General features: G+C 41.9%; 1 long non-coding RNA gene across 2 annotated transcripts; it reads left to right on the top strand.

Annotated features, from left to right (window-relative positions):
• The first annotated feature begins 204 nt into the window (after nucleotides 1-204).
• Nucleotides 205-24,789, top strand: LOC112965558. 2 transcript variants are annotated; one of them, XR_003253337.1, is made up of 3 exons: nucleotides 205-363; nucleotides 23,539-23,613; nucleotides 24,685-24,789. It is a non-coding gene; the product is annotated as an uncharacterized LOC112965558 (long non-coding RNA). The 2 variants fall into 2 exon arrangements; XR_003253336.1 differs by lacking the exon at nucleotides 205-363 and adding an exon at nucleotides 20,187-20,284.
• Nucleotides 24,790-24,991: the final 202 nt, after the last annotated feature.

Here is a 24,991-nt window from a genome sequence, read left to right as displayed (position 1 = left end):
CTGGACCTGAGGTTTCACTGATGTGCTCTGGACGTATCAGTGCGTGACAGCCCATCCATCAACAAATAGTTCAAGCTTGTTTTTCCCCAAAGTGCRGTGCTCAATGTGTTGAACTCAGATAACAGCCAGAAATGGCAGTGGGAAGCACATGGGCCCTGGCATACTGAGTGCACTTTTTAAATTTTAGAAGGATTGTGTCCCCCCTGGACCTGGGCACTATGCTTCCAGGTGCAAGGGAGAACTGGAATGCTAATTTCTGCCAGTCCACGTTAATCTGTAGCTTTCACATCTGCAGATTTGTCTCTGGCCTCAAGTGCTTGGTATGAAGCTATCTGCAAATGCATCTGAACACCTCCAGTGAAGGTAATATAACCCTCTTTTTGCTATTCTATAAATCCGTGTTGTGCTTTCAGCTTAAATACTTCCTGCAGATCTGGCCACACTGTCTCAAAAGCATAAAGTAGAACTGGAAAAGATGCAAAGGATGGTAACAGATATGGAATAAAAAAGGCCTTTGGAGTAGGCGTTCTCCAGGGGCTAGGGTTTGCTCAGCAGAGCGTGAGGATCTTGATTCATTGCTGTTTCACACAAAGCAAGAACTAGTAGCAACAAAACAATCGTGCTGAAGTACTTTCTTACACAGTATATAACCATGGTCACTGACCTTCTTGGCAGAGGCTGTTACAAAAGCCTAGGTGGATTCAGAAAGGGCTTTGACAAATCGTGAGAAGGTCAGTCCATCGTGGCAATTAAACAAAACAGGGGTCCAGATGCAGTTTCCTGCTTAAGCCGTTCCTAAACTACTGGTTGCCAGAAGCTTGGGAGTTAGGCCAAGAGTTGCATCCTCTCCTTCCCTGTGCAAGTCACAGGATACTGGGCTCTGGATGGACCTTTCCTCTGATTAATGTTCAGTCTGTAACATTTGGAGTTTACCTGGCAGCAAGTCCCGATGATGTAAGTTAAAATCCAAGTGCCAGCACTTGTCAGGGATGTGACATTTGTTTGGAATGTCTTGGTTAGTGTCATTTTTCTTCTGTATATTGAGTTATACACCCTAGTATTGTTCCTGCAGTAAAACAGTCACACCCTGCTAGCATTTTTGTGGCCTACAGATCTGCTTCCTTAATTCTTGCTCATATATGGTCATAAGACTGAGCAGCAAGGACTAGAGTTTGAAAAAGCAAGTAGTGATTTTCTGTATGCACAGCAGGATACCTTTACAGAAGTTTCAGTTTCAGAAGGTGCTGACCTTTTGAAGCCTTTTCAAGATCAGGTCAGGCTGGACAGCTCAAAAGCGGCATCCAAAATCACCAATCACTTGAAAAACTGGCACTAAAGCTATCTCATAAAAGCRGCAGATAATTATTACCTGCATAAAATATGATTTGCAGGTTTACTTTAATCATTATGCAAATGAAAGTTAAGCCCTCACTTATGCTGTGATAGATTCAATGTCATTAATCCTGTATAGCAAAACTGATTCATTTAAGTTACCTGGCATTTGGCAATCAGTAAAGGCCTGATTTTGCCTCTGTGATGAATTTGCTCATGGACTACGATGTTTCTGTGTGTGGGTAATAGCGCAGGTGCATAATTCATGTTTTTGAATGTTCTTGGATAAAAGTAAAATAGAAAAACTTAACATAAACTTTATACCTTTGTCACTGAAGATGGACTCAATGAAGTTTTTGGTTCCTCTGTGGTTACTGAGATATCTTCAACTGTAGCTACCTAGTTTARGAGTCCAGATAATGCATGTTGTACAGYGAGGTAGAAAGGTAGGTAGCATGTCAGGGTCTCTGGGCCATAACCCCGTCCATTTGCAATCTTCTCTTTCACTTACAATGCTGCCAGCCACTGTCTTACCCTGTTGAAATGGCAGACCCTGGTCAGCCTCTCTTCTCCTGGGCTTCGCCTTGTCTCACCTCTGTGGGACAGTGACCTGAACCTGCCTAAGCTTTGGGGTGGGATTGTCTGCACCCCAGCCTCCCACTGAGCACCCACCAAATCTCTAAAGCTAGAAAACTATGTTTTCCACATAGCCTGCATGAGAGCTGCAAGGACAAGATGAACTGGCAACCTTCTTCCCTGCTGCCCAGCTACAGCCTTTCAGAGGAACATCACCTGTGAACAAAAAGTRCCCCTAGATATCATCTTGTTGCCAGGCAGTAATCAGCTAGCTTGGTTCCCTCCTGGTTTCCTCTTGCTGACTGCTACTGGGTGGTGCCCAGTGAAGATCAGAAGGAACCTCTGGCAAACACACTGGAGTACTGCTTCCTTCCTTTGCTGTGGTTTCCTCACCTCACTTCACCTGTCCTAATGGAGGACTATGAATTCCTGGGGGTATTTACATCAGTGAGCATTGCACCTCCAGTTTAGATGCCTAAGATCACAGCTTGAGCTCCCTGTGGAGAGTGAGAAGGACTTTCAAGGCCTTCAAGGTACATGGTGTGTGTGTCCCTCCATTGCAGTGGAGGATTTCCTTCCCCATATACCCGTACGACATTTAGCAGAGTAGGACCCCAGCCTCTCAGAAATGCCATAATACGAGCCTGAATGCTCACTCTGATTGCACAGCTGAAAGGCCAGGTTACGTGGGAGCACCAGTAACACCTCCTGGGGGAGATGYGTGTGTTGTAATTGTGTTCATCATAGGTATTCAGAAATGCCATTCCCAGCCGTGAGCTTGTGCTGCGCTAGTCTGCTGCAATCCTGACAGCATTTRCAACGCTCTGGCCATTTCACTAGTACTGTTTGTTTGAACGAGGAACTCTTTTGTTGCTCTATCAAAGTCTTGCTGACATAGCCTGCAGCTATGAACAAATGTTGTGTGGCTGCAAGCTGGAACATTTAAGAGACAGGAAGCATGTTCAATATTGATAAAGAGCAGAATGGGGGCTTGTTTAAATTGTGCACAGACAACTTTTCCATAATTAAGGGAGCAAGAGACGTGATCCCTTGCCTACAAATGAAATGACTAACAAAAGCAGAAGATGCACATGACATGCAGCCTGATATACGCCTGTGAGAGAAATCATCATGAAAGGGACCTGAGATGGATTCCCGAGAACAGTTCGTACATGCCAGTCATTTCTTTGTTTCCAGCTGGCAGCACGGGTGTATGGAAATCTCATGCTATGTTCTTATTTATTAAACAATGCATGCCTTGATCCCTAATTGGAAGTGGAGCCCCATTGTATGAGGCCCTGTGCAGTTTCTGATGTTTTTGTTCATACTGGAATGATTCTGACTGCAAATGGAAGAGGTGGAGTAAGGGATCAAATTGGCCTCTGTGTGCAGTCCCTATTCACTGACGCATACATGCTAATGCATGTATTCGAATGCATCGTTCCTATCTGCAGTTTTATCCTATGTTCGTTCTTGGGAAATGTGTGCCTGTGAAGGGTCCACTGCTGTGCCTTAACATTTAATCAGAAGGTAAAATGGAGACTTTTGTTGTGCAGTGAAAAATGGGATAGGGGAGCTACTGGGAGAGTAAGCTTGGCTGCTGCTGGAGTTGTGTCGTAATGTGCTTCAGACATATGCAAGTGCCTGATATACAGAGGGTGACAACTGTGAGTTTGAATTTTACCCACATACTGACCAGACTGTTCCAGTTGCCCCTTACTCTGTGTTCGCCATGGGAATGGTGAAGTGTTTCTTAATTTCCTCTTTAGAAGTTTTGGGTGGCTTTTACCAAGCAGAAATTTTAAAAACACAGACCTATCTAACTTCACCAGGCCATTTTAATCATCATCCCATTGTCCAGGCCATACTGACACATCCTCATATGTGTCTCATCCTGGAGTCCCACTGAAGTCATAGGGATTTCGTTCTAATGTTCTTCTGGACACTGAGAGTTCGAACAGACTAGTCTACTCACAGGATCAGGGCCAACACGGGCAGTCTGGTATCCGCACAGATCTCATCTAGTGCTGTTTAAAATGGGCACATGCATCCAGGTCTGTGCCAATGTTGTAATTTAGCAGCTGGCATATTTAAATGCTTTCAAGTGGGATCAATCTTTTTTTAATCATTCATGTTTAATTATTGTTTCCAGCTAAATCTCTCCTCTTCTTATTGCTAGCAAGTTTCTAAAAAACCCATTTTTTTAGCTTGAATTAAAAAGCATAATATCACCCAGCAAGGAAGAGCTTATTACTGTTCAGTTAGGAGACTTCTCCTGTTTTTGGAGCTCTTGGGCAGGTAGAGGATTGAATTAATTGAATTACTTATGTTGGAAGGGACCTATGGCAGACATCTAGTCTGACCTCCTGCTTAAAGTCCGGTCAACCTCGAAGTCAGATCAGGTTGCTCAAGACCTTGTCCGGTCAAATTTTGAATACTTACAAAGAAGAAGATTTCACAGCTTCTTTAGGCCCCCTGTCAGTTACACCTTCCTGTTATGCCTTCATAGTGAAGAATTTTCTCCCTTTATATCTAAGCAGAATTTTGTGTTTTACAACTTTATGTCCATTGCCTCTTGCCCTGTCACTGTACAGCTCTGAGAAAAGCCTGGCTCCATCTTCCATTCATTTTTCCATTAGGAAGACAGCTTTCCCATGGCAGGCAGCAATAAGATCTCCTCTTTGCCTTCTCTTCTCCATGCTGGACAAACTCAGTTCTTTCAGTCTCTCTTTGTCCGTTGTGTGCTCCAGCCCCCTAACCATCCTGGTGGCCTGGACTTGCTCCAGTTTGTGAATGTCTTTCTTGCACCGGCGAGGCCCAGACTGGACATGGTACTTCAGGTGTGGTGTCCCATGGGCCATGTCTCAGCTAAATAGCATCAAGTTATTTTTTTTTCCAGTTTTTTGCCTTTACATCATATCTCCCAAGCGATTCAGAAAGATCAGACCCAAGGTAAGGTTAGTAAAGGACCCGTCTTCTTCAGCTGGGAGCAAATAATCAACTAGGGCCAACCACTCGGAAAGCCAACAGCATAGACAAGGTAGTGACAACACCAGAGGGGCTGGGCTGGGCTGGGCTGGGCTGGGCTTCAGAGAGAAGGTGCAAAGCAGCGTCTGAGGAGAGCTGGCCAAACAGGGCTGGTAGAAAGCAGAGTGTCGCTGCTTAGCCTAAGGTGTCTGGGTTAAAAAGCTCATAGGGAAGTAAAGAAATGGGTCCTCCAACACGCTCCCCTGAAAGACAAGGGGTCAAGGAGCTGGTGAGCTTTGTCTCTGGCAAGAGGCTCAGGATGGCAGATGTCTCTCTGGATTTTTAGGCATGTATTGCCTTTCTGTTGACCTGGAAGAAGTGTGTTTGCAAGGGTCGCAGCTCAAAGACCCCCGCTATTGTATGTAGCCAAAGGAAACACCAAAGACTCGTAGAGCTTTTTGGCACCCCGTATTTCCTAATGAACTCTTAATTTTTCATTTAGTAATTAGCATTTTTAATTGTTATTGCTCAGTATAATTGCCTTTTCTGAACTCTCTATTTACTTGATCTATGGAGAGAACAAACATTAAAGACCCAGATGATTTCAGCTGCCTGGTATAAGCCATTCCCATAAGCCATTTTACAGGGTAGTTCAGGTTGGAAAGGGCCTCAGGAAGTCTCTAGTCCAACCTCCTGCTCCAAGCAGGGTCAGCTAATATGTCAGACGAGGTTATTGTACATGGTATGTTGAAGAATGTGGTTTTATCACAAACGCTGTATTTGCTCATGGCTCAGACACATCCGGAGTGTTTGCATGCCTCCGCACGCACGCCCACAGCGCGCAGGGATGCAGAGATAGAGCAGGCTCCTTGCTCTCACACTGTAACACCCCCACTGGTTGTTTAATGTGGCATTTTGTTTATGAATGACTTCAGATATCAGTGCGTTCGGTTGCAACATGCATTACCATATCAGCCTCCATCTACTGAGAAATGAAAAATTATGGATGCCAAACCCTCCTTCATTGTTCTAAGCATGAAGGAAGGTGATTTCAGTAATTGGGTGTTTGCTGTCGAAAGGAGGAAGTTTGCAATCCATTGCTATAGCTGACATGATGCCTCTGTAAACCCCCAAGCCACGATTTATCTCAGCCGTTTAATATCTGTATGGAGGGACAGAATGGCATATTCAGGATGAGCCATTGTGATCTGTCTGTTTGGGGATACAGAATGTTTTATAGTCTTCTGTGAATGCTTTTCACTTTAAATGAAGGAAATTAACGGCTAAATTGTGCACAGAAATAATGTTGCATGTCTGATGCGAAGCACCATTTGAAGGACATAGCTACATGAAAGCTGAAATTGTCTTTCTCTTTCAGTGCGATATCTGTTTCCTTTTAATCACAGGAATGAAGGACTAGAGTTTCAGCCTTAACTGTTAACTTCCTGTCTATTGTCTATTCAAACAAGATCCTGCTGCATCTGTTCTAATAAATACATTTAGCGATGGGGCTGAAACCCTGGCCTGCCCTCTCCCCCTCTCCGAGGGCAGCACGGAGCTCGTTCTTGCTCTTTGGGCCACCCTTTCCCCACATCGCTCCAGATGCAACAAATAAAGCAGTGTGCCGAGTACTGAGAAAATGGGTGCAGAAACACCAAGGGAAGGGCAACAGGGAATTTAATGGAAAGGCTGAGAAACAGGCTCTGAAATACCGATAAAGATAGTTGCTAGAGCCGCGAGGAAATACAGGTGTGAGAACAATGCTGCGAGGCATTCAGCTCCGGGGCCGCTGGGGAGGACGCAACTGAGAGGCAGCTTGGGAACATGACAGGGACCTCAGGGGCGTTGCTGAACCCTGAATACAATTGGTGCAATAAGTATTTTGGCACAGCTCCCACACATGCTGCATTCAGGAAGGGATTGCCGGGATCGTTTGAAAGCTGGCATTTATACTAGCCAGAGGGTGCCCTGGGCAAGCCCCGTGCTCTGCCCTTGTCCCGCGTTAATGGTACAGCAGGACAAAAGTATTTAGAATGAATTGTCAAAAATTAAATAGAAAAGAGGTTTTCGTGATACCCATTTTTTTTATTTTTCATGAAAAGTTTTGCTGCTTTGTTGTGGTTAGTAAATATTTTAGAAAACTTTATTTTAAAAAAAGTGCTGGTTTTGGTCTGACACACCTAAATTTACCTTTATCAGTCATGGGGAGATACTGAGGTGGGAGCAATATATTTTGTAAATGAGCTAAACAAATGTACAAGGCAGAAACCTTGATGTGATTTTATTTTTTAGCTTACAATTCTAGAAAAAAAGAACAGTGATCTTACAGGAATCCAAAACTGTGATTCTGAAGCTCTTGAATTATTCATATGATCTTATTCAATGCACTGTGATTATTTCTGATGCTTCAAACTCCTGGATAGCTTTTGATGCCTGTATTATTTCTATGTAAATTCCAGCCATTAGTTGGTTTTATCAATAAGGTACAGATTGAATCATGCCTCCCCTGCAAATTAATGCAGACTTGACAAATAGGAGAGAAGATTTAAACTATCAAGCCACCGACTGTTAGATGTGATTTTAGAACAAAAACATATATGTGTTATTTCAAGCTTTAGAAGGTAGTATCTGAAAATATTAGCAAGTATAGCAACGTTTAGGCGATTTGTAAACACAGCCGACTATGCTAAACTGCAGGCTCGAAGAGCTTTCAAGACGCGTAGACAGACTCCTCGCTCTTCCATTGACTCAGTGCTTCACTGTTTCCAGGCTTGAGACCAGAAAATGTTAGACTAGCTATTGACTTATTGTCACTATATCTAATTAAACCACAAAAATTGTTTTCAAATAACATTAAAGATCAGATTTAAACTCATAAAAGCAGGAAAATTAGGGTAGGATTGAAATTGTCTCTCTAATTCAGCCCAGTGTGCCTTTGGGCTGTCTTTTGCACAAATGGCATGTGTCATTGATTAAAGCCTACCCAGTTCAGAGGCCCACTGGGAACAGAGTGTCACTCTGAGCACTGAATTCTCATGCCCTTGTGTGTTAGAGAGTCTGCCTTTAATATTATTTTAGATCATTACTGTAGCGTTAATTTATTTCAGAGTACTATTTTTTTATCGCCCTTTCTTTTCTCAGCAAAGAAGGGGAAAAAAAACTAATCAGCTTGAATGGATGAAAAGTTTTCTGGGCAGAACGCAGTCAGTGTGGTGGCTGATTCAAGCCTGCAGGCATACAAAGTGGTACCTGCAAATCTGCTCAAGCAATTTGTTCCACTAAAGCAGTGATGGAACTGGTTTAATTACTAGTGAAAACCTGCATCTGCTCTGGCCCTGTGAACGGTGGGAGACACTCTTAAGGAAAGCAAAGGAAACCTAATTTCCCCTGGTATTAACCATACAGTGTGGCAAAAGTAAGGAACAAAAAATACTAAAGTAAAGCCTGARCAGCAGAGGCCAGTATGGACTGTCAGAAAGTTCAGAGCTGTTTTGACCTCTCATAAAAATAGCAAACGGCAGCAAAATGCAGACCCGAATCTGATCTCCTCTGAAATGGAAAGACATTTGGATCTGTCTTTGCAACAATACTGCAGAGAAAGTTAGGCCTACTAGGTGGCAAAACCAGAAATTTTTCCTTCTAAAATGTGCAGTCTGCTTTTTCTATTGTCCTCCCTTCATCTACCTATCTTCTAATCAGATATTTAAATCTCCCCATTAATTTTTCGGTGGGCTTCTTCCCTGGCTGGAGCAAGAGCTGCTCTTGGGAGGGATCAGTACCAAGGAGAACAAGTTTGATGTTTTCGTGGAGCGCTGATCACTCAGCCAAGTCCGTGCACCAATCCTGCCTTGTCTGCAGCAGGCTGTGATGAATGTAAATACTGCAAATAGGCAGTTATTCAACATGCTCTCTGCAACAGATGCCTGCAAGCCCTAATTCCCCTGTATTGTACAGCATTGTGCTGTTGACAGACATGTGAAAAAAGGGGGTGATACAGGGAAAGTTGCTCACAAGTAGTTTCTGCTTAAGTTATTTTTCAGGGATTTAACCAGAGATTGACAAAGCCCCACAGACAAATATTCCAGTCTCTGGAAGATGGGGGGCCTTAGCTATATCAGGTTAATTAGGGTTTTATATCCATGTCTCAAATGAGTACTTTAACTAGATGACTGAGTGAAAGGAGTCACCATCTTCCCTGGCTGGATTTTGTTCAAGGAAAGACCATTCAGCGTGTAGGTGCTGAGCTCGGGGACAGAGACAGGGGATGTGAGTCCAGCTCCAGCTGTATACATAACCCAGTCCTTTCCTTCATTTTCTCCCATGGTTAGTGGAGACGGCTCTCCCTGGAAGGGCTGAGTTTTGTTGCACTCTTAACATTTACCATTTCCTATCATCTCCTTCCTGGGACAACATACACAGGTACAGCAAAACTGCCGGACCGCACAGCAGATGTGGACTAGAGATGCAAAATGAGATTATGTTTGCCCACTGTGGACTGCCCTGACTTGTTTCACCCCGTGCACTTTCCTCTGCTAGCTGCTGCTTGGAAACAGACTCCTACATTTCTTTGGTCCAGCACGAAAAATTCTTGGCTGCAAAGATGCATCTCGCAATCTGGTCTGCACGTCAGCAAGCCCTGGCTGGCTTCCAGGTGCTGGATCTTTCAGATGTGGGGACTTTCCATTGAGGATATTCTGCTGCCTCTTCAGATATTGAGAGAGATGTGTTTTGAGAGCGTTTCTTGCTGATAATCATCCCAAAAGGAGAGAGGAAAAAAAAAAAGCATGCAGTTTCCTACAGAGGCTGCTCCCAAACTGTGCAGAAGTCTGGGGACTGAGCTCAGCCCCTGGACTCCTGCCCAGAAATAACTGGCCATTGCTGTGCCTACAGTGTTTTGGGGCTAGCCTGTCCAGCCAAAAGGGCAGATGTTGCCTGTACTTCCACAGGCCAATGAGTAAATGTCTAACTACATGAAAAAGCCAAAAAATATGTATCTTTTCTCTCTCTATTTTTTAGGCATACTGAGGTGAAAGGCTAGCATAATTCAGTTCTTTCCAACTTGATTATTTTTATTATTTTATAGGCAGCTGAAACACCCCTTTCCCTCTATTTTTCCCTCTTCCTCGAATGTCATAAGCATCATGTGTTATGAGAGAAAGGCCCAAAACAGGCCTTCATCTCTGTGGTGATGAGGGCACCCATAGAAGTATCCATCCTCATGGGCAGTGCGGTCCTTGAGTGCGATGCGTGCTGCAGTGAGCTCTGCTGGCAGGTATGATCTCTTTGGGCATCGTTTGTCGCACATCATGCCCAGTTCCTCCAAAGGGCAGGCCCTTTCCCTGACAGCCTAAGGCGAATCTCAGTTTTCTTTCATCAGCCATCAGGAGAGTCAGCGGTAGGGAACCAAACAGGGTCAATCCCACGATGGGGAGGATGCACAGAACAACTAGAGGGCTGCACTTTCTTGGTTGTGCATCTGGCCTTTGTCTTTCCAAGTATGAAATCTCAATGAGGATTGCATGTCCCACTCCTTTGCAGAGACGATGAACCTCTATCACATTCCCTCCACAGAGCAAGCGGCAGCAGGTCGAGGAAGAGAAGACTTGTATGGTGCAACAGAGGTGCTTGTGTCCCTGCTGATTTCTATAGTGAGAGATAATGTTTGATTATTTTAAGCACTGGGGGATGCCATTCCAAAAGCACAGTTATTCCAATATCTACTTCTGGGTGGTAGATAAATGCTTGGGAGTCAAAGGCTGATTTGGACAGATAACCATGCTTTGTGTTCTGAAGTTATCTCAATTGGGGTTAAATGGCCCATAAGGGGAAGCTGTCTCTTAAGCAGTACTTAAAAACTCTTGTGGCTACTTCTGAATTGTACTTCAGAGGAGATACTGATGAGCTCCCTTTCTGTGGTGGGGTGCAGAGAAGTGCTTTACTGGTGAGTGAATGTTAAGAAGTTCAAGGTTAAAATCCTGTGCTTTGTCCACAGAGAAACTGAAAGCTGTCCTTGAAAACAGGCTACCGAGAGCGCGTTGAAATGCTCTTGCATTGTGCAAGATGCTGCGCCATCCGTTGAGATTATTGCTTTGTTTTCTGAGCATAATCAGAGGAACAGAACTTCAGGCCTGAGAGAACACAGCTCCCTGAATCAAGGTGCAGAAAATTTCTCACTGCCTTTGGGAAACAAACTCCAAGCCCCTCTGAGGCTGTGGGTCACTTTGAGACTGCACTGGCACATGCTCGTGGGTCCTTTTACCATTTCCCTTAAAATTTTCACTACTAAGTACTGCTGCTTCTTACTTGGCCAGCTAAAGCTCTACATTTTATTCCTCTGTGTGTATGCAACTTTACTGTGATTCAAATGATGGGGGACTGTTATAATTATGGATGATTTCTAAAAGCTTTAAAAAAGTGCTTCAGGATATCTGTATCAGAAGGGGAAGGTGGGAGAGATCAAAATAAAAGCCAGGGACATGCTTTTCCGAGACAGATGTCAATAAACTCAAAAAATCAATAGGTAAGATCTCCCAAGAGGTAAGTCCAAGAGAAAATAAGATAAAGTTGTCAGTTCGTCAAAGAATGCGAAGGGCACAATACAAACTGTGCGAATGCAAGAATAGGAAATTCAGTAGGTGCCAAACTGGGTAAATCATGAAGGGCTTTTTTGTAACCTGAACGCCAGACAGAAAAACACAGGAAAAAAAAAATAAAGCGGTCAGATTTCTAAGAATAAATCTAAAAGAACAGCCCAAGCATTCAGGGATGGAACCAGAAAGGCCAAGGCACAAAATGAGACCTCGAAGATAACCAGAAATTATTCTGTAAGAACCATTAATAGAATGAGGAAGATCAAAGGGGGGATTGGCCTGCTACTCAATGGAGAATGAAAGCTGTCTGCAGATAATTACAATAACCTTGAAGAATATTGGAGAAGGAGAAAAAATTTTTTTTTGTTCCTGAGTATCTTGGGAATTATAGTCCAGTCAGATTAACAACAGTTTTGAGGGGAAAAAAATCCAGCAAAACAAATTATCTGTGACATTTACAAAAATATGGGAAGATGTATAGCAACCAACACAGGTTTGTCAAAAATAAGTTGTGTCGAACTATTTAAATTTTCTTTACTGCAAAACAAAACCGTTGTGGATTACGTTGGGGAGGAACAAATGTCATATATCTTGATTTTAGGCTTTCAACATGGCAGGATATTTGCATAAGCAAGCTTAGAAATATATAAATTGAATGAAGTTTCTGTAAGATGGATGTGAAGCTGGTCTGGTTATCATAAAAAGAGTAGCTATCAGTAGCTCGTTGTCAGAATAGGAAGAAGTATCAGATAGGATTCCCCTGGAGTCTGCTTCTGTTCAGTGTTTTCATTAGTGACACAGACCATGCAATAGAAAGTTTGCTTAGTAACTTTGCAGTGGGCATAAAGCTGTGAAGGATTGCAAGCATGTTGGAGGAGGGGATTAAGTTAGTGTGCTAAATTGAAGAAATGTCTGAAAAAATAGGATTAAACTCAGCAAAGGGCAGGTGCTAAGTACTCTTAGGCAGAAGCACAAATATGCTGGGAAACAACTGACTAGATAGCAGTTCTCCAGAAAAGTATCTCCATGTTATAACAGACCCCAAAATTAATTGCAAGTAGGCAATGGCATGCTGCTGTGAGAAAGACAAACATCCCCCTATCAGGTTCAGACAGGAGTGCTCTCTGCTCTACTCAGCATGGGAATACTGTGTCCAGTTTTGATCAATGAACTTTTGAGATAGCTGTAGAAGAACAGAAGAGTTCATTGTCCTCTTTCGATAAAGGTTGTAGATGTTTCTTACCCCCCCCCTTTTTTTTTTCAACCTCTGATCCATGAGTAAAAATTAAAAGACCTGGGGTTATGTAAGGGAAGAAAAAAAAGCTTAAGCAGGGCCTAACAACAGACTTCAAGTACACAAAAAGCAATTTCAAAGAGGAAGAGGAGGTTTTCTGTTTTCTTGATGGTTAGGACAAACTGTGATGTTCATAAATTACCATAAGGGAAATTTAGACTGGGCATTAGGAAAAACTCATGAAGGGTAAGCACAATAAAGTGCTGGAATAGATTTCTTGGAGAGGTGGTAAAGTTCCCATGACTGTAGAGTCTTTAGAAACAGATTGGACAAACATCTGTCAGGAATGACATAAACTGATACCGCCTTCAATTAAGGGCATAGATTAGCTGAAATCTTTCGATTCCTTCCAAGGTTATTGTTTGATGACTCTCTGGGCAAATCTAGAGATGTAAGTGACTTACTGGGAGAAATTCTCGTGACTGTGTCATTATCTCCTTTCCAAGAGGTTACTGATTCGCATAGCTCAATTGGTATATTGCTACTCACTTATGTGCAATTAAATACTCAAGATGAGCAGTGGGAAGAGAGTTGTCAGACCCCGTTATCACAGGGCTTGGCTCTGGCTGATCAAAGATGCCATCTTTATGATTCGGGTAGTATTATTTCCATTAAGGCAACATTATGCCATCTATGCTCTTAGTCACTCTAGCTCTCTTGCTTGCTATTCTCTTCTCTAAATATGTTGTCTTTATCTGTGAGAGCCTGGGGAGCTGTAAATCTCCGAAGAAATTCTCCATATGCTGATGATTTTCAGGGAACTCTGCCACACATAATTTCTGATAGGAATGTTTGAATAGAGAATTAATTTACTTTGGGTCCCTGATTATTCTGTCTTGGAATATGAGTGTTGGCATCAGGCTGAAAGTTAAACAAAGCACTAGTTCCCCTTTTCTTTCTGCCTGATCTTCATATTCGCAATAGAATCGTTTGAGTCAGAAAGCAATGCAGATGGGATGTACAGTGATCACAAAAAATCAGTATTGTGTAGCTGAAGTAATCTCTTTATTCCATGAGCTTCTAATGAGTGATGAGACCATGTTTCATATAACTCCTGTTAACATGGCAACATATGAGCATGCATCCATCTACAAGCAGAGAGGCTTTAATAACACACAAGTAAATTACCTCACACATTTCTCTCCTTGAAACAACAGACTTCTCTTAGGAGTGATAAAAGGATCACACAAGAGCCCTGTGAATTGCTTAAAAGTGCCATAAAGAGAGGAGAGGGATGAATTAATCAAAATCATGACACTTGAAAAGATTTAGAGTAATGGATTTTAGGTCCAAAACATAATCATCAAGTTATAAAAATCATAACCCTGGCCATCGACCCTCACCCGGTGAATCCTTTGTCCATAACTTCTGTTTGATTTCTGACCAATATCCGTCTTCATTAGAGCTCTGGAGGAGGCAGAATTTACCACATGACTGGGAAGCTTGTTCCAGCTGTTCGAAGACATGTTTATAATGATGATAATTATTTTGATTTGACTTGTCTTCAATTTCTGAGCAGTGAATCCTGCTATGTTCTATTAAAAAGCTCTGCCCTGTTTTTTCTCATTTGTATGTTTACCACTTGTACCTATATTGAAGCAACATATGGAACTATAGCAAATAGCATAGGCCAAACTCTATACAACTTTCTTTGAAAAAAGGCTTAATGAGGTCAATAGGGCATCATCTGAGAATAAAGCTTGATTAGTGGTGGCTTTGTATGATAGAACAATCTGTATACATGCACAGTTCCTTTCTGCATGTTAATTTTTTATTGGTATAGGAATTTGATGCAGAAATTGGGAAGCTGTCTGGATAGTAGGTTTGTACCACATTCTGGCCCTCCAAGGTAATGAAAACTCTAGCATTTGTAAGTGCTCCCTGTTTGGACATTCCTATTCTGATTTTGTTCTTTTTCCTTAATAAATCTTTTTTTCCATTATTTTAAAGCAAATTCATATGACAGGATTCAGTTAAATTCTACACTCACCTTTTTCTTAGAATCACAGAATCACAGAATGGTTGAGGTTGGAAGGGACCTCTGGAGATCATCTAGTCCAAACCTCCTGCTCAAGCAGGGTCACTAGAGCACGTTGCACAGGATTGCGTCCAGACAGGTTTTGAATATCTCCAGAGAAGGAGACTCCACCACCTCTCGGGGCAACCTGTTCCAGTGCTCTGTCACCCTCACAGTGAAAAAGTTTTTCCTCATGTTCAGATGGAAGTGTCTGTGTTTCAGTTTGTGCCCGTTGCCTCACGTCCTGTCGCTGGGCACCACTGAAAAGAGTCTGGTCCCATCCTCTCGACACCCTCCCTTCAGATACTTGTACACGTTGATAAGATCTCCTCTCAGCCTTCTCTTCTCCAAGCTAAACAGGCCCAGCTCTCTCAGCCTTTCCTCATGAGAGAGATGCTCCAGTCCCCTAATCATCTTTGTAGCCCTTCGCTGGACTTGCTCCAGTAGTGCCACATCCCTCTTGTACTGGGGAGCCCAGAACTGGACGCAGTACTCCAGATGTGGCCTCASCAGGGCTGAGKAGAGGGGGAGAATCACCTCCCTCGACCTGCTGGCAACACTCTTCCTGATGCAGCCCAGGATACCATTGGCCTTCTTGGCCACAAGGGCACATTGCTGCCTCATGCTTAACTTCGTATTAGGATTTGGGGTACTTCAAAAGCGAAGACTTTCTGGGCTTTTCTTATAGGGAGCCCTACAGTCCCTTAAGTAGGAACATAGTGTCACATCTCAATCTGTCAGACCTGATACAGCTTTGAACATCTGACGTATAGCCAGATGTGGATCAACCATGGTTATTAGCAACATTTAAAGTTTAAACACATGAAACGAAGTTTCTTCCATGTTGGGAGATGTCAGCTTTTGCCATAATTTGGCAAGTAGTGAGGCCAACTATACTCAGCAAGTATCACAGTGCTTTTAAAGAAAATGCAGCGCAATGGATTGCTAGGTAATGTAGGTTTTGTAAGCTGTGCACTAAAATAGATCAGAATGACCTCTTGGCTATGTTAGAAAATATTTAGGCAAAGTTTTAAAGTATTTGCAGTATTTGGCTATTCATTAAACACATAAATTCATGTGATCTGTCTTTGCCCATCTGGAGACTGCAATGTTAATGAGTTAACTGCCTGCACATAGTCTCTATAGAGTCACTTGGATAATTTGAAGCGGTGCCGTTTCGAAGTAAGGATAAATACAGCTTTGTGTAAAATGAGTTCTGGTTCCAGCAGTAATTGCCTGTGCACTATACAAGATGATCTTGAAACACCCCATCAGACATATTCCCAGAGCAGTAAGTGGTAGGGATTTTCATAAAGGGGCAGTGCTGCTACTGGTAGATTCACTCATTTTGTGTGGGTGTTGGCACACGCAGTCATATTTACTTTTTCGATCAGAGGCTCTTTTATGGCAGAGTTAGTAGGAAAAGAAAATGTACACAATTATGTACACGATCTATACTGCAGTTCTGTGTTGGAGTACCGGCAAAGCACATTTTCCAGCACAGGCGAAATAATCGGTTGTTATTTTTATACTGTTGTCAGTGATAGCGCTTCCAAAGAAACCAGTTCTTGTTGAAATGAACTGTATGTTGTTGTGGCTCCTATTCCCTGTGCTCACAAGAAGTCTGTTTTTATAAGTTTTGATGTTCAAATATGCAAGTCTAGATTCACCATGGGTGAATCTGACCAAAAGTAAACATCTACACTGTCATCTCCTGATGTTGTGTGTCTTGGCTTCATAGCCAATGGGCAGTAATAGGCACTCTAGGGCATGAGATGTCTGATTTGTTTGTGGATGAGTGGTTGGCTATTAAGAAAATCTTAAGTGATTGGTCAGCAGTAGGTGTCTAAATCTGGTCAGGTGACATGGGTTCATCCAGTTAATCCAATAAAGAAGAACAGCTGTGCATCAAAATTCTTGGATGGAAGGAATCCTATTTAAGGGGAGGTTTGATACAGTGGGATCTGACAGGTAAGACTGAAGGAAATTCTCCCACACACAAAGGAAGAAATCAAAAGTCTGCATCTCCTGGGTCCCACATGAGCTCACTTCATTATAAAAATAGAAGTTTAAAATATTCCGGGGATGAGATCTGGAATCGAAACTTCCCAGGTAAGATCAGATACAATGCCACATTCCAGTCTAAACAGTGTTATTTCAGCTGGGCAAAAGTCTGTTCTGATAAAATTCTGGGCAGTTGGGGAACAAGAAGATTTCTCCTTCATATCGTTTCTTCATCTGTTCTAATTATCAATAATAACAAAAATTAAAGAAGCAACTCTCTTGCCTGCAAGAATTAGGGCTAGATGAATCTGTTCTTCAAGGCAAACATCATAAAATACCATGAAAAGCTGATGAAGACAAAACTCAGATGGTGACTAATACTCTTCTAGGTTGGAGTTTCTCCAGAAGTCCTGAAATCAAAGTGGGTTGCCAGTTAGTGAGTATTATGGCAAAATTCAGCTAGTAAGTGAACAAGACAACCAATGCATTTAATGTGACAGTACCACTTGGGGCATTTACATCTCTCTCAAGAGAGTTAAGTTGAGATTGGATCAAGGATTTAAATCACTGGCAAACCTGCAAAACATTTCTATAACCTGCCAGAATAACCCCTTTGTCTCCAGCTAAAAAACGCCCCTTAGTGAGCTTAAAGTGAATTAAACAAAACCACTTTTCGTCAAAAGTAACCATGACGCAAATGGCTTTATCTGCATGTAACCAAGGCAAGAAAACATTAACCAGCTGGTCCCCATTCAGAATCATCTGTAACCATCTGGAGCAAGCCCCAGACTGCAGTGCAGAGGCTCAGTATGGGACCAAGCACGACTCAGTCTGTGCCTGCCAGAATCAACATTCACTGACTGGAACATGTTCAGAACCTCCTTTTAACAATTCTCTGAATAGTCTTTACCAGGCATTAATGTAGCCTTATTTCTATGAGCCAAATGGGAGCTTGTTTGGTTCTGGCTGGCAAAGGCTGGCTTTGGGTGGTCCTGTGATGTTGGTGGTCTTGGCACATCGTTTTCAGTTCTGGGAAGAACCGACCTTGTGATCCCTTCTGCAGGGTTGCTCTTCTCAGTGAGGTTGGGTGATTATTGATGTTCAATATCGGGTCACAAATGAGAGAACTACAGGTTTGTGTTTGTACTTTCCCACTTCTGTGCTCTGGCAGCTACACGTTCGCATAGCTGGTGTTTCAGAATAGGTCTGTGGTTAATTAGAAGCGGCTTCTGGTATCCCTGTCTTTATGAGGGTGGTGAAGCTGCTTTGCTTTGACTTGGCTATTTGTTAGAAGTTTTCTTGTTTCTTTTGGGGTATTAGTTTTGGAGGTGGTGAGAATGGTCAGCTAGTGAGCATTATTTCAGATAGGTTCAAAGTGCTGCAAAATGTGCCTGTTTAAATACTAGGTTTGTCTTGGGGTTCAGTCCCAATTTTGTCCATCAAATTAGTGAAAATGTGAAGCAGGCAGTAGCAGAGATAGTGAGGTCCATCCAGATGTGCATCACACGATTCTACTCAAGTACAGTATGAGATCTGCCTGCTGTCCGCTGTGAATGCGCGAAGCCTTGGAAAGGGAGATGCTGTGGTAAGCCTCAAGCGTTTAAAGGGCTTTCAGTGCAATTTTACCATTTGTCCTGTTGATTTTGTACCTATAATTAAATTTTGGATATAAAACAGTTGATGAAAAGTGCAACTATTAAGATATTCATCTATAGTTAATTTTTGTGTTACAAAGCTTTATGATGTCTCCAAATACGGACCCTCAGATACCTCTTAAAAATGTTGGCATGGAGAATTTCAAAAAGAATAAAGGTGCCTGGGCCTTATCTGTTACATCAAAGCAAAATGATTTAGGATAGTAATAAATAAAGCCTGAAAAAAACAACCTGTGGTCCAAATGATGAACCCTTTATTCACATTGCTGACCAGTTACTCATATGAGGAATAAATCCCTCTGACATCAGTGGGACTACTTGTTAAAGTACCTGGTTATTAATATGACTGAGAGGTTTTCTTTACCATCCTTACTTTGGAGCATTGCTGCTTTCTCTGGAAATATAAGACTCTATCTATACTGTAGTAACTTTTCTTGGTAAATAAACTAAGAACCTCTGTGCATCTTCTGCTAGTTCCCTTCCTGTTTATAGCAAAGAGAGTTGAAAAAGCATGTTGTACACTAAATAGTCTTATGGGATAGTAGAACAGAATTTTATTCAAGAACAAAACCCTGTGCTCAGGTTACTTTACTCAAAAGGAGCTGAATGAACTATAAATTATTGCTTTTTAATCATTAAATATCCTGCTTCCTTCCTTCCATGTTCAATTATTTAAGAGTTTTGTGTGAAGGACTGCCTAAAAGATATCTTTTTGAATGTTCTTTTCATTACACCACGGGCTTTAAATGGGAAAATGACTACCCCTAAACTATTTGTTCCTCTTTGGATTTTTGAGCCATCAACTTGAACTTTCTTTGGTTTTGCATTAGTTTGAAATAATATGGTTGGATTTATCTGTTGTTTACAAGGTCTTTTGTAAACCAAATCACTGGACCTCTTAAAAAAAATTACAAAAAGCTTGCTGCAACCTGTAATCATAGAAGAATTCCTATTATAACAGAGTAGGATTAATAATGCATGTAATTATAATATACAATTTTCTTTAGGCTTTTCTAATTATAAAAAAATTACAGATAACATCAACACTGTGATTCTGAAATGCCTCTCATTTATTATGTAGCTCTCTTAATCAATGTTCTGCCAGTGGAAATCAAGTCAGAATGTTATTATGGTCTGTCCTTCTGGATTTAATTACAGCAGTAACTCACGGCTCAAAGTCTGAGAAAACATACCATGTAGTTTATAGCTTTGAAGAACAGCTATTAATCCTGCCATCTACCTCCCAGTGCAAGCCTGTGAAAGCATTTTAAAAATCTTTATGCTTGAAGATAAACACACACTTGCACACGGTCTTAAGATGGGAGTGTGGAGAGCCCAGCCTTCACATCTATTCTGCACGTGCATGGTAGAGCAGTGAGCTGCGAATAGACCCTCTATCCCGCTCCTGCGAGATGCCCTAAAGGCGTACGAGTCTATTGCCACTCAGATTAAGGTATTATTTTGCACCACTAATGTTTGTGAGAACAATTTCAGGATGTCAGCTCCTTTCTGTCAATAGCCTGGAGTTGGGACAGTGCTTCTGCTATGTGAATAGGCTTGCTGAAGATGTACATCTGTGCCTCTCATATGATTTTTGAATCAGTTTCCAACATGAATCTCTAACCTGACAATTAGTTGCAAATGGAAATAATACACTCTTCCGAGAACCTGAATTAGTATCTGGATCTGCTTTGAATTTTTTCAGCAGCCACGAAGGATCTCTCTGCCTCCAAAGCAGAAACATGCTCAGTCACATGCTCTCAGCTGGAAAGCAAAAGTTGCCAGAGATGTCTGGGGAAGGGTGACATGGAGCATGCAGAAGACTGAACCAGAATGCTTGTTTTTGAAGGTAATACTTTTAAAGAAATTATTGTTTTCCAAATACGAGACAGCCAAAATATCCTAGACTAATATCTACCAGTGTCTATATTGTTCAAAAAAACACTCTAGACCACCATTAAAGAAGTTTCGCTTGTCCTCTCCAAGCCACAATCTTGAGCATCATTTTTTTCTATTTTCAATATTCCAAGGAGTAAAATGAAACATAACTAGCCTGGTTATTTTATTGTGTGCAAGGGACCCAAGGTCATCTGCTAGCTTTCCCTACTGGCTGGAAGGACGCAGACAACCATTTGATGTGTGTCATTTGGGAAGATGTGGGAAGGAACTGAGGAAGCACTTGTGCGTGAGTGATGTAGCTTACATCCCCACAGCAGTGTGCACTGCAAGGTTATCAGGACTGGTCAGAAATGGTTTTTTTTAACCTAAATATTGTTTCATCAGGACATGCCAATTATTTGAAATTGAAAGGACTGGCAAGAAAGGCTTAGCTTTGCTGATTGGTCTGTTCAAAAGACACTGACATTTCAAAATTGATATTTTGAAATTGCTGAATGCCTTGTGGAAAGAAAAAGAAATTAAAGGTTGTTATCTCATGGAAACTTTTCAAAAACATGGAGAGGAAGTACTGTGAATGACTAGTCTGATTTTTGGGTGCTTTCAGTTGGTTAGCACTTTCCAGGTGTCAACATTTTGTCCTTCATGGAACACACATTTTCTTTTAATTCTTGAGAGTTGTCTAGGACAGAAGTTTTTGCCAACCCTGGTTTCCAACTCATGTTCCACCAGGATCTGGGACCCCATTTCACCCCTGGTAGGTCAGATAGGAGGGGCTGAAGGCACGGCAGGACTGGGTACAAGGTGTTTTGTGCCAAAGAGGGGAGGATAAGAGTGGGAACAGCACTCAGGTGGGCACTTAGGCTAAGTCTGCTCTAAAAACATCCCTTTATTCTCATCTCATCTAACATTTGCCTTCCAAAAGTTAGATCTCTTGCCAAATATCTAAGATAGTTGTGCAAGCTTCCACTGCACTCCCCAGGGAGAGATTATTGCTAGTGGGCAGTTCAGCTCCCATCCCAAAACGCAAGAGTTTTCCATGTTGTATCTAATAGAATACCTAGGCAACTGTATTTTCCAAACATGTTCTCAAAGTCGCAGGGAATGAGGGCTGCAGGAAATAGAGGAAGTCTTTAACTGTGCCATATTCAAAGAAAAAGCTGTGTGAAGAGCTTCCTGCATTATGGGTCAAATTCACTCTGCTGACTAGCACTGGGGATACTAAAGGACAAGCAGCCATCCCTTCCAGCATTCAGATCTATTGCTGGAAGAAGCTGTGTCCTTGATGGCAGCAAGCCATGGAGTCAGCTCGGAGCAGAAGAAACTGGGCCAGAGGAGGAGAGGGCTTCTTGGCTGTTACAGCATGACACTGACACATGAGGCTTTAATTTCAAGGGAGGAACTAGAGCAAAAAGCGTTGCGAAATGTGGTGCCATAATGGTCTGTGAATCTGCTTACTGTGCTTGGTATCATTTTTGTGGTCTTGGAGGAAACGCCAGCTGGTTCTCCTTGGTTCAGAGAAAGATAGGGAGGTGGGTGAAGCACAGGGTTAAAAAGAGACCAGGGAAAAGCAGGGATTTTTGATGTATCAGTGGAGAGGTGAAGAGCCCTTTCCCTTGATCCTGATTGGGAAGAAACAGCAAAGCATTTCTTTGCGCATTTTTTTTTAAAACTGTTCTGTGTTTGTGTGTGAATCCTGAAAACTTTTTGGCTTTTTTTTTGCAATAGGCACGCACACTTGTACGCGTCCCAGGTAACACATCTCTGAGTTCCTAGTGGACCTCGGTGTTGAGTCATTTTGTTCCAGGGTATCCCAAAACTGTCTGATGAAATGGCTCACAGGGTGCGGGAGGTAATTTGCTCTGGGAACTGAGAGGAGAGCAATTCGTACGGCATCCTTAAAGCAAAGGTACACAAAGAGAAACTGTGCGGAGCGTAATTACTCTCTCGTTATCCTCCAGGCTCACATTGCCACAGTACTGTGCTGCGAGATCTGTAAGAATTCAGAGGTTTCTGTAATTCCCTTTTCCATTCTCTGATGTAGAGGGGAAGGTTGTTTTTATACTAAGGTAATCACTTACCCTTTATTTACTATGAAGGATGAGGAAAGGAGACTCAGGCTCCCAGAGCTTTCACAGTTCGTTTTGTTGTCTAATTATTCTGAGGAAGAGCTTTTCCCGGCAGCGCTGGGCTGTGTCTTTTGCAGCTGAGCCTGAGGGATTCCTGCCCTTGCAGAAGGTCTCTCTAGAAGTGTTTCTCAGTGGGATAATACTGAGGCACACGTGCCTTTTTCACTTTGCTTATTTATTTATTTTTAATGGAATTGTATGAATAAAGAAACACGTCTTCCATATTGTCTTTTGAAGGCCGATAATTGTGTTGCTGTTGCATTCACAATCGGTTTGTCATGCCCAAATGAATTTATGTATATCTGTCTTTTCCTTAAAAAAGCAGCCCTGCAGAGTTTTCCCAGTTGTTCAGTCAGTCACAAAACACTGTTGTAAAGCAAGCGCTGCTTTCTATCGTCTAAATAGACGTGGCTCTTCTCTTGTTCCTGCTGTCAGGCATATTGTTAAATTGCTTTGAATTTCCAGTGAATTGAGATTTCCCATCCCAAGGAGAAGGAAACTATTACATGTAATTAGGATTATTGTATAATAGCACCTTTCACTCTCAAGTTAATGAGTTATGATCAGAACATATTCTTTTGTTAGTTTTAAATATTCCCATCGTTAATTTGATGTTATGGTTTTTATTGTTTAAATAGCAATTCACTTAAAACAGTGACAACACATATGGCTTCACAGGCTACTTCCTAAAGTTATGGACTGTGTAAATGTGAGCCCATGTCACCATGCAAAATCCCACACAGGCCGGGAAAGATTCCCTATTTGATGTGTTGCATTAGAGTCAAAATGCACCAAAGGATCAATTATCCTGCAACAAGTCTGAAACTGAATTTCAGAAGAGATTTCAATTTGGACTTAATATGGAGCAGAAAATCAGTGTGGAAAACTACCCTTCCATCTTGCTTATCTCTGTCTTCCTGAAATGAGAATTATCTCTTCCAGGAACCTTTGTGGCACCATTTCAAGTTCTCTTCTGGCTGAGGTTTTGGAGCCAAACTGCCTATAAGAATGGTGCTGAAGGACTGTGTGTGTTACACCCTTTCGTAACTCTTCCCTCTTCTCTGCTTTTGTATTACAGGATTCCAGCAGGATGATTTCTGTGACTGAGAGACACCACATTGCCCACAGACCCCGCTGCAGTGGCAAAATCAAGGTAGGCATTAGGCTTGTGTGGGTCAGGGAGGAAAGCTTATAAAGATATCATAGGAAATGAGGATTTTGAAAAAACTTCCAGTAATTTGAAAGGTAGATTTTAAAGCGGTGAGCTTCAAAGGCTAGAAATGCCTCTTTGATCTTCAAAAGCCTGTAAATGAGAGTACAGTGTCTGAAGGATGCATCATGTGTTCAAACAATCACAAGAAATCTAAATGGAGATTTGAAGCAGCAAAACCCTTTAAAAAAAAAAAAACAACAAACATAATTCAGACAGTCAGACCAAACAACAGCATGGACATCTCAAATGTTTTTAGTAAACATTGTACAGCAATTTATTGACTTAAAAATAAACTTTTTGAATTGTCAGCTGAGTTCCTGAGAAATGAGGGAGGTGATGTTTTGAAAAAAAAGATGTGGACCTATAATAGGAAAGACTTCAGACTGTGCAAGTTTCTTAAAAGATCACAACCTCAAAAACAGAGGGACATTTTTATGAATGAAAAACATTCTAAGTATTATCTGTTGTGGTTTTATGACCTTTTACCAAGTGCTCAAAATGCATGAAATGTCATGCTATGGGGTGGATTTGTTTGCTCTTAGGTAAAGCATGCTCAGACAATGTCTTTATGATGACAACTGTGGGCGAACAAGACCTAGAGTCCTCCTTAGATGGGCCCTGATGTGGCCAGCCAAGCCAAGCCAAGCCAAGACTCTTCAGGCTAACATTTGAGTTGATGTTTGATTTTGGGTTCAGATCCACAAAAATGCTTAGCTACCTGGTTCCTGATGGAATAGAGTTAAGCTTGCAGAAAGGGGAGTATCTCTGACCAGTATATGTGTATTCTTTCCAGAGATGTTTGTTCGCTCATCCAAATCAAATTGCTGAATTCATTTGCTTGCTTGCTCATCTTAGAGTGCAGTATGCAACTGGAGGATAAATACCAGCCCATCTGCCTTCCCTTCCCGATGTCTTACCATCAGCTATAGCATTAGTTACCCATGTTTTATGTTTCTAAATACATCTGGAGTTTTGTGTTTAATTATTCATTGGGACTTATTTTTTTAACAGGGTTTCAGAGTGTGCTCTTAAAAATATTGGAGCTAACCTGTGACAGCCAGAGGAAAAACAGGAGTGGACAACGAAGTCTGTGGTGTCAAGACAGGCATGTAAAGGAATGAGGTAAGATTCAGTGTTTGCCTCTAATATGTTGTTTCAAGGTATCCTACTGGAGTTTTGTGAGACAATTGCTTTTTATAAATGGGTTGTGACAAGCAATTACGCAGTGCTCCACACTTCTTAAGAAAGGAAGAACAGAATAATTGAAAATAGGGTTGGGAGAGCTCTCAGGAGGTCACCTAGTCCAGCTCCTCGCCCA

The sequence above is a fragment of the Apteryx rowi genome, unplaced genomic scaffold (assembly GCF_003343035.1).
Source record: "Apteryx rowi isolate R43461 unplaced genomic scaffold, aptRow1 scaffold_22, whole genome shotgun sequence".
Classification (NCBI taxonomy): Eukaryota; Metazoa; Chordata; class Aves; order Apterygiformes; family Apterygidae; genus Apteryx; species Apteryx rowi.
The sequence above is the reverse complement of the archived record's forward strand: the minus strand, read 5'-3'. Positions and strand labels throughout refer to the sequence as shown.